The sequence below is a fragment of the Protopterus annectens genome, chromosome 1.part0, assembly GCF_019279795.1.
Source record: "Protopterus annectens isolate FY-2018-M chromosome 1.part0, PAN1.0, whole genome shotgun sequence".
Taxonomy (NCBI): domain Eukaryota; kingdom Metazoa; phylum Chordata; order Ceratodontiformes; family Protopteridae; genus Protopterus; species Protopterus annectens.
Window position 1 is genome coordinate 934,993,199 of NC_056725.1, and position 10,420 is coordinate 935,003,618.

Here is a 10,420-nt window from a genome sequence, read left to right on the forward strand (position 1 = left end):
AATGTAAAATAAATAAAATAAAAGTGCCTGAGGCTGGTGGTAGGATGTACACTGTGGGGCAAATGAAGAAGTGAGGACATCAGAAACAAAGCCAAGGTAGCCACAACTGTCAAGAAAGTCAAGAACAGATTACCGTAGTTTGGTCACATGTAGGAAAGCACAATTTGATTTGGTGAAGATGATTTAGAAGAAACAGGAAGAAGGTAAGAGGAAATAAGAGCATCCAGCTGAGAGATGAAGGGATTGTGTGAGAGAAGTGCAACAGTCAGGCATGACCACTGAAGAAGGTAAATGAGTGGTACTGAATCAAGTGAATGAAGACACTTGCTGCAACACCCTGACCCCATGAAGAAAAATGGGACAAAGGGGGGCGATGATGATAAATAGACACATTTTTGAAAAGAGAAATATGATTTATGAATCTTCTAAAAAAAGGAAGTATTTTAGCCAAAACTTGGCACACACAGTCTTCATTGAATTCAGATTTTCAAGTGTCACTTTTGATCATATGTGTATTACATTCATTTGAAAATGTATCCATGCCACCACTTATTGTATATTTAGTCTTTCTAAAATTTAAATTCACAATTTCAGCTACAGGCAAAGATCAGTATGCCTGCCGTTTGTATACCACCACCACCACAAGCGTTAAGACAATGCACGATGCAAAACGTAGGAACTAGGACATAAGTTAAAAAGGACAACAGAATAATAACTTTGAAATTACAAGAATCCCAAACACTGTCAATGCCCACAGTGTCTATAGCCTTTAGAAAAGGACATTTGTGTGATTTTGGTAAGAATATGGTAACGCTGTTTAGTCAGATAATATGTAAACCGCTTTTGTTTTAAGAATTTACTTGTACCAGTGGGCAAAGATGTTTATTAGACAATTCTGTTCCATTTTCACATTAGAAAGATTTTTGTTACTTCTTTTAGACCTTTATTTACATAATTTGGTATTTATGGCAAGCATACTCTTACAGTCCTTGACATAATGGAGCAAGCAGGACTATTTATCTTCTAGGATGTAAGAGGGATATTTCATTTTTTTTTTAAAAAAACAAAGTCAGCACAGAAACACAGCAGAAGTAATGGGATGTATGAAAACAGAAATATAGTTAATAAAACAGGTAAGCCCTTTCTCACCGGAAAGTGCTTCTTCAGACCATGAAAAATAAAAAACTCACACAGGTTAAATAAAAAAAAATTAAATACATTGCAACCAATGATAAAACACATCTCATCAAAAAGCATCCAATCTAATCTACAGAACAATAAAACCTAGATGACATCATCTAAGTAAATTTCTAGACTTCTGGACAGGCTTTAAAGAGACCCTGATGTTCAAACCTGGTAACTTATCTGCCTGAAGCTTAATGATCCAATATAGCTCTCTCTTTTCAGTGTAATTTCTAAAATCCCCTAAGTGTATGTTATGTATAACAATTTCAATGACTATAAAAATAAAAGTATGTGTCCAATCATTATCCATTACATGTTCGGCTAACATAATTCTGCTGTCCCCAGTACGTATATTATATAAATGTTCCCTAATCTGCTCCAAAAAGGGAAGGTTCGTCTTGCCCACATAAAAACTAGTGTAAGACTTACATGAAGCAAGGTAAATCACATCCTGAATGCAACAATCAGCTATAATATTAAATTTAAAAACAGTACCTGTACTGGGGTAAACAAACACATTAAATATATTAATATATGTTCAAACATCACAACTGTTGCACTGCTTTGTCCAAGAGGACCAATTAGAATGCATTAAACGTACATGATTAGTCTTATAGCAAAAATGTTGTTTCAAAGACCTCTTGTTCTTATACGTTATACATTGTTTATCCCCTACCAAACCCTTAATACAGTCTTCAGTATGTAAAATAGACCAATTAGATTCAACGACCTGGCATACAGTTCCTGTGTCACTGGCATAAAATAGTGTGATAGCAGTACATCTGCTATGCGATGCCCCCTCATGTATCAGGTTCAATGGCACATGCAGAATCTATATTCCTAGAGGCTTCTGAAAAATAAGTTCTCTTTCTATTAGACCTGAGGCTTAACACCTCACTACATATATTTTTCACCTCCCTAGGTTTCATTTTTTTCCCACATTTTAGTTCAGATTCATCATAATTTACAAGGAATTTCTTAAGTGGTTCTCAAATTATTCCTTAAGTTTGTCTATCCTTTGCAAAATGAATTCCAAGTGGTTTCTAATGCATGCAGTCTCAGGTCAGGCCAGGTCAGGCCATGGTGAAATGTAATTCCACTGTCAAGGGGAAATTATATTTAATTGCAGCTGTACCTGGAGCTTGCCACAATGTAAATTCTTTCTCATCTGTAGCAACAAAACCTCTCTGTGCTATAATTTCAGCAGAATAATGGGGATCCACAAACGCCCACTCAAGATAAATCATATGATGAGTATCTTGGTCAGTTTTAGAAAGGCACACAATTATGACTTGGGACTGGCAAGGTACATTGAGGCCACAAAATACATTTTGGTAGTTTCAGACTGTACCACTGGCATTCCTAAATTGTGTTTCTTAAAAAATTAATTCATAAACCAGACATAACTGGACTGCACTGTTCATCAGACTGGGCAAAAAAAGACAAAACAAAACAAAAAAATAATCTGATTGATTGTTTCTGTTCATGTTACCATAGCATTTCATTAAAGCATTGCACTGACTTCTTTGACACACCGCATGTTCACATGCTTACTTAATAATGCGCTGTCACATTTGTAAGTGCCTCAGCTATGCTGAAACATATAGAAACAGGCAAATCCTTGGCTATGTCAGCAAGCAAGCAAATACATAAATAAATAAGTATTGCATGAAGTAGCATTACATTTTGGAGCACATATTCAAAATACTATAAGTTGTGCTGCACTCCACAGACATCTCATAACTGATCACATTTAATACCTGCACGCTACCTGTCACATTCTCCCATGCAGTTCATTAAGAATGTTTGATAAGTATTACACAGCTTAAATTTAGTACACCCCATGCTTATCACAACTGTAGAGCCAAAGCAAGGAATTCCACCGGAGGAGATAAGATCAGCAGCAGCTGGTGTGCTGTTACTCAGTCTTAGTCACTTACCTGCTCTACACCAGTAAAGAAAAAGAATATAGTGCTGGTATCTACAATGAGTTAACGTTAAGGACTGAGTTGTCATCATTTTCTACCATTGGCTATGCAGCATCATGAATGTGCAGCCATGTCTGCATGCGTGAGACCAGCAGCAGACGTGACTAGCTGGGACTGTGTCATTGCACAATGGGAGTATAGAGCTTGAATCACTGTCATAGTCATGGTTCCTGCTGCATAAAACACAGCAAAAGCAAGAAAAACTCTTAAAATAAATATAGGCATTGTCTGGATGGGCTGTGTCCTACATTTCTAAATACTGCAAGCATCACAGCCTCAAGCCCGTACTACCAGCTCCTCTGTGTTGATGTGCATCCTGTATGAATTGTGTTACAGTTTGGAGCTTGCCCACTGACAGTATATTCAACAGTGCATCCTGATGCCTTTGTAATCCAGTTTTTACAAATCCTTCACAAATGTACATGTGCAAAGTGCACAGCTAGCGTCATGCATGTTACAATGCACACAGGTAATTACATCACTATTTTCTTTTCGTTTTTCTCACTCAACCAATCAGCACATTCATTACTGGTTTCCCAAATCAGTTACACACATAACTAAGAGAATATGTAATATCTGCTCAAATAAAACCAAATGATAAATATCTAAAGCTGTAAAAGTCAGTGCTCAAGTAAGTATTTCAACAAAGCCAAGCATTATATAAGCTTTAATGTGATGGCATGCAGTTCCACTCAAACTGCATTGCACCCAAGTTCTCAAGCATAGATTACGCCAAATACTCTGCCTTGTCAAACTTCTGTGCTAGTATGTCTTAGCAATGCACTCAGAAATGCCTTACTATTTATGACAAGAATGATTACATCCCCAACCATTACAAGTATTCACACACTAAACATCTGCTTGAAGGTTACAGCATCTGAAGTATAATCTATGGGGATGAGAGTTACTAAATAATTTTCACATGGTTATGTTATCATATGACATAAGTCATATATGTGCATTTAAAATAAGACTGCTGTCTATATAGTTGTGCACCATACCTAATGCAAACGCAGGTATTTGAATTACAGAACTTAACAACTGATGCACAGAATAACCACAGACATTTCCTGACAGCACGTGTGTAAGACATGGACAATGTACATCAGTATGCAGTCATAGTACACTGACCCCATTTGAGCCATACCTGAAATAAGCATATTTTACACTGATGAAAATAAACCCTACCTGTACTGTGTTAGGCTTCAGCAAGAAACTTCCCACACAAAATTGTCAGTAGGTACTGAGAAGGCACCTCCACTGTACAATGAAAACATATAAACAGCTAAGTTTTTGTGTATTCCCCTCGCTCCACACTCATAAGCACATGGTGGTGCAAAGAGATGCAGGTGACATACAGCATGGGCAGTACTAGGCAGTAGTCAATGATGAAGTTTTCTATTCAAGGCAGAGGATACTCTGACCAATGTAGAAATGGCAACCACAGTGTCAAGAAATTAATAGTTTAACAGGAAATTCACTGCCACCTTACCACAGACAAGCAGCAATACTGCATGAAATACACATCAGTAGTCAGAAAGCCATAAGTAGCAACAGGCTGGTACGACAAGCTGCAGGCAACTAACAGACATACCAGCATATAGTGAAAACCCTTTTTTGGTTCCCCTTATGTTTCATTCTTTCTAGCTATACCAGTGCCTCCATCTATCACTGGGTACACCAGCCTCTCCTACTGTCCCTGAACTATCTCACTTCTAAGGCTGGGGTCATAGCAGAGTCTAAAGGCATCCAGGAAAGTTGTGTTGCTACCTGCTGCTACTGGGATTTTTTTTAATTTATAACCTACCGTGGTATAACCCCTTTTCATGCATTTGCTTGTTATATCAGAGGGCTACCCCCCTCTACAGGCCATGCCTCTCCACAGTAGATGAATGTCCACCACTATTCCCTCCCTAGCAGCACCCCAGACATCCAAGCCACTAGCTGAACCCAGGTAACTTGGGTCACAGTTGGGGTTATATCTGGTGACACAATGGCACTGGCAATTTTTTTTAATAAACTAAACAAACAAACATGCTGCTACCATATGTCAACTGGGTGTAAAGGACGTCAAACACAGTACGCAAATAATTTTGAAAAATAAAATAAAACTAGGCAGTCAAACAAAAGTACTAGTTGATAGCTGTTAACATATTTGAGGATTGACAGAGGCATACAAATGGACATTTATGTGATAAGTGGAGATCCGCATGCACAGCAGAAAAATGAAGACATCAACACCTTACTACAAATATGATACCTGTAGGTTTCCAACACAGCTACATCTTGCAGCAGTGTTATCTTTCCCCCCAGAGTGTGATCAGCAGCACATTATAAGTTATTTGATTCCTCAACACATCCTTTCAGGTATGAAAATTCCAGCATGGATCTAGTCTAGCATACTCTGTACTCAGCTGAGCATTTTTGTCTTACTATCTGTCAAATAAAATTATCTGGATAATTCAGATATTTACAACTAAGTTAATACCCAACAATCTGCTTAGAGACAGGATTATCCATCCAGAAAAACAGTTTATAACTGAAGGAATGAACAATGTTAAAGATGCATTCATACAAATCATAATGGTGCAAGATCTGGAAAGACATGTACACTTTGTAGATATGTGGTAGAATGGGGGGGGCAACAGTGAAAGGCTAGAAATTCAACATATTACTGGCTACGTCCCTGAAAGTCAGGTGTTCTGTGTAACATTTCCCATTCATATATCAGTTTCTAAAATAAACATGCAATTATACATTTGAAATATCTCTTAAGCTCAAGAGCTTCATTCATCTCTTTTGACCGAGGCATCCTGTACATAGTAGTAATAGTCATCTCTTGTCTCAGCTTCTGCTGCTGTATTTGTAATGGTCATTTTATGCAGGCAAAGTAAACATGCTTCTACTGGACATCTCACAATATCATAATGAAAAATAATACAGTGTAATGTAACAAGCTACTGGCCTCACACAGTGCATTTCAAAACCTTCAGTAGTACCTAGTTTGACTTCTCTCCCTTTAGTTTTAAAATGTTTTCCTGAGTCTCCACAACAGATGGAAGAGAACTACCATGGTTAGCCCCACTACCCAAAAATGGTATGCCATTTAAGGTGCTTGATTTTCAGCTGGTGCACGATTACCTTACACTGAAGTGCCTAACAATGCAAAGAGTTGTTAGTTGTCATGCTGCAAGTCGCAGCCCTTTTAAGTAACAGAGCAATCAGTGCAATTACACTAAACATTAAAAAGGTACTACTTATGCAATAATATGTACACACCAAAAGGAACACAAAAACAACACTGTATATAGGGTGTTGTTGCTAAACACTGAGTGCTATAGTACAAGGCTCGCATGCAGTGAAACTGCACACAAAAGCCTTACCTGATTAACAGCCATTGTTGCACAATAAGGCAAGACTCTAGTCATACAGTTTTATTTTTGTGTTTCCACAGTACATGTTGCACAGAGTATATTACATGTAAATGTCAGCCAGAAAGGAACTGGTGTATTGATTTTACAGGAAGATAAAGGAGTTTCATATGGATTTAGAGCTCTTGCAAATATGCCATAATAGTATGCACAGGTAGAAACAGATCTGCTAGCCCTTGCATATGATTGTGAAAAGCTTTCACGAATATGCACATATGGGAAATTAATTATGTATTTAAGAAGCTCACTATACCACTGAGATTGCAAAGGGTGTAGCATTTATAGAAACATGACCTGAAAGTTAGTTGTATATAAGGAACAAAGATGTTCACAGCAGATATGCGGGATCATTTGTGCTTGAAAGACTAGAAAGAAATACTTTACAAAGAACCAAAACTTAAACAAGTAATGTTTTAATAAAATTTGATAGAAAACAACCTTAAGTTTCAGAAATGCATTACAACTCATGTACAATTGCAGCTGTTTAGAGAAACTGCTATAAAAGGATGGCAAGAATAGAAATCTGAAGTAAGGAAGGAAGTTCAGCTTTATTTTTCATTAACAAAGTTGTGTACAAGTATTAATGTTCAAAGATGATGAAATAACACTTTCAAACCAGTTAAGGAAAAATGTTGTCAAGAGCATAAGTCTTTTGGCATTGCAAAGTGTAAAGAAAGAAATTGAGATGTGTCAGTTTGGCTGGAAATGTTCTTACATATAAAATAAGTTCAAAAAATGTGCTGTGTGTAATGCCTATCATAACAGTAATCTAAGAGAAGCTGCTACTATAGAGCCAGGAAAACCTTGAAGTAAAATTGTATCAAATTTATTTTGGTCTCAGGGAGCTGTATATTTGATCTGTGCTGGTTAGTATTCAATTTCTTGTAGTTATGAAGCTGTCTGATACAAGTACAAATGTGATAAATGCACAAAAACCTGTAATCTTGACAAATGTAATTCCAGATAAAAGTTATATCAGAAAATGTCCTCAGCATGACAAAATAACTTTTAAATGCTTATCAGAGCAATGAGAATTTCAGTATATAGCATGCATTGGTGCGGCAGCTAGTGTTATTGCCTCAAAGTAACTGGTTCTCTAGTTCGGTTTAAGACGGATTACCTACTGTGCAGTCTTCATGTCCCATCTGTGATTTGGGGGTTTTTGCCAGATATTCATTTCCTTTCAAATCTGGAAATAATAAGTTAGGTAAACCTGTGTATAGGTGAGCATGATGCTAAGAGTTTGTGTAGGGGAATATTTCTTGTGATGGGCTGGATTAGTTCCTCTGCCTTGCTGCCAATGACTGACAGGAAAGGCTCCAACCCCCCTCCCCCCCGCAACACTAAACTTGGCTAAACAGGTAACCAGAAAATGACTAAATGAATGACTATCCAGTTTTAATTATACTCAAATCATTAAATGAACAGAGCCATAAACATGAAGTATTTGATTTAAGAAATCACAGACCACTAACAATGTCAAGGACTTTCACCTAGCACTATCAGACTACAGAAATACTCCATTCTACGGTGCTGGTCTACCACCTACTCAGTTATTTATGGTTCATAAGACTGACAGGAAGGAGATTCCTACACCTGCATTATTGCTAAAGCATAAGAAACACTGTCAGATACAAGACAGAATGAGACAAAAAATCACACAACGCTAAGAGTTTCTTAGAAGCAGAATGAAAGATACTTGTGCTTCAAAGGAGAGGAATAAAGTGAGAATTCAGCTATGATCTGATGTAAAGCAGACAGAAGTAGAAATGGTGATCAGCAGAAGTTATCTACTGTCCACGTTACAGATAGAAAACTGTTCAGAATAAACAGGAGATGCATATTTAAAACAAGTATGTGTTGGTCCATATGATGAGCTGCTGCTGCTGAGTCAAGATTTGTAAAACTGTTAAACCAAACTTTGAGAAAAAGGTCCACCGAGATCCCAAGAGTCATTTAGAGAGGAGGATGCATTATTAGAGCATCCAGGTGAACTGTCTGAAGTTGTAAATGGAAACTCATCTACATCAAGTAGCTGGGAAAGTTCTGTAGGTGATCCTTAGAACAGCAAATACGAATATGCATTTCTGGGGGATATGCAGTAAATATGAGGCTACAATATCCTCAAGCACTCCTGCTCTGAGGTGCAACAATATTGGAGCTAATAAAAATGAATAACAGTGCTGTGTTTTTGTGGCAACCCCTACAGAAAAAAAACAGCACCTTAAAAGTGTTTCAGTACATTTTTTTTTTTGCTAAAAAAATATATACAGTATATACAAAATGCTTGAGACCAAATTAATAGTAACACAAGACAGGAAAACACGTTAAAAATCAATTAAGTTGTATAAGTTTAAGAAGCAAAGGTCCCAGTTGGACTAATATTTTCAACCTAGGATTGTTCACACTTTTTTAGGGTAAATTATGTTCTCTTTTACCGCTGTTCCTTTACTTGCCATGTCTTTCAGAAGGGTAAGAAAATCTTCACATTTTGATTCTGAAGAGTTCTTCCAGTTTCTTGTAACAGATTTCCTGGCATTGACCAAGTTAAATAAGAAAAGTCATTTTTTTAAATTTTTTATTTACAAAATGTTATATAGGACCATCTGTTTTGTTAAAATAAAGGTGTCATTCCATAAATCTTTAAAAATGTATCTTTTCCTAAAATTTTTGAACCATAAGACAGTCATAAAACATATTTGACCAGTTAGTTCTAACAATTTATTACATCTCCAACATTCAGGAACATTCTCTTTTCCCATTTTGGCTACCCTTATAGGGGGTCAAAAAAGCTCTAAACAAAAATGTCCAAGTAAATAAGCTCCAATATAAGATCCAAGACATGTTTTAATAGATGAAAGAAGCTGTGTTTTATTTTGTTCAGTTAAAGCTATATGATAATCTTTTGTAAAGGAATTCCAAAAGTTTTCACTATGTAACAGTGCATTTCAGTATTCAGTGATATTTGTTTAAATTTCAGTTTGTTCTTTAAATTGTCAGGACTTGCATAATTAGGCCCAAGACCCTTGATAGGCAGCCATCTACATCTGCATCAACTAACACTGTAGGAGTGTTGTCCCCTTAGTATTTCATATGGCTGAAAAAGTCAGCTACATATGCAGTCAGTTAATTGTAAAGGCTACTGCTGAAGTATTTCAAACATATTCCTGTCACTGAAATACCACTGAAAGCATTAAGTACTTAAAGTTATATCATCATCATCATCTTCTTCTTTTGGCTGTTCCCGTTATGGGTCGCCACAGCAGATCACCTGTTTCCATTTCTTCCTGTCCTTTACATCTTGCTCTGTCACACCAACCACCTGCATGTCCTCTCTCACCACATCCATAAACCTTATCTTAGGCCTTCCTCTTTTCCTGTTACCTGGTAGCTTCATTCTTAGCATCTTTTTACCAATATACTCAGCATCCCTCCTCAGCACATGTCCAAACCAATGTAATCTTGCCTCTCTGGCTTTGTCTCCAAGCCTTCCAATCTGGGTTGACCCTCTAATATACTTATTCCTAATCCTGTCCACCCTTGTCACACCCAGTGCAAATCTTTAACATCTTTAACTCTGCCACATCCAGCTCTAACTCCTGCCTTTTTGTCACTGCCACTGTCTCCAACCCATATAACATAATGGGTCTCACTACCCTCTTGTAGACCTTCCCTTTCACTCTTACAGGTACTCGTCTGTCACAAATCACTCCTGACACTCTTCTCCACCCACTCCATCCTGCCTGTACTCTCTTCTTCACCTCTCTTCCACACTCACTGTTACTCTGAACTGTTGATCCCAAGTATTTAAACTCA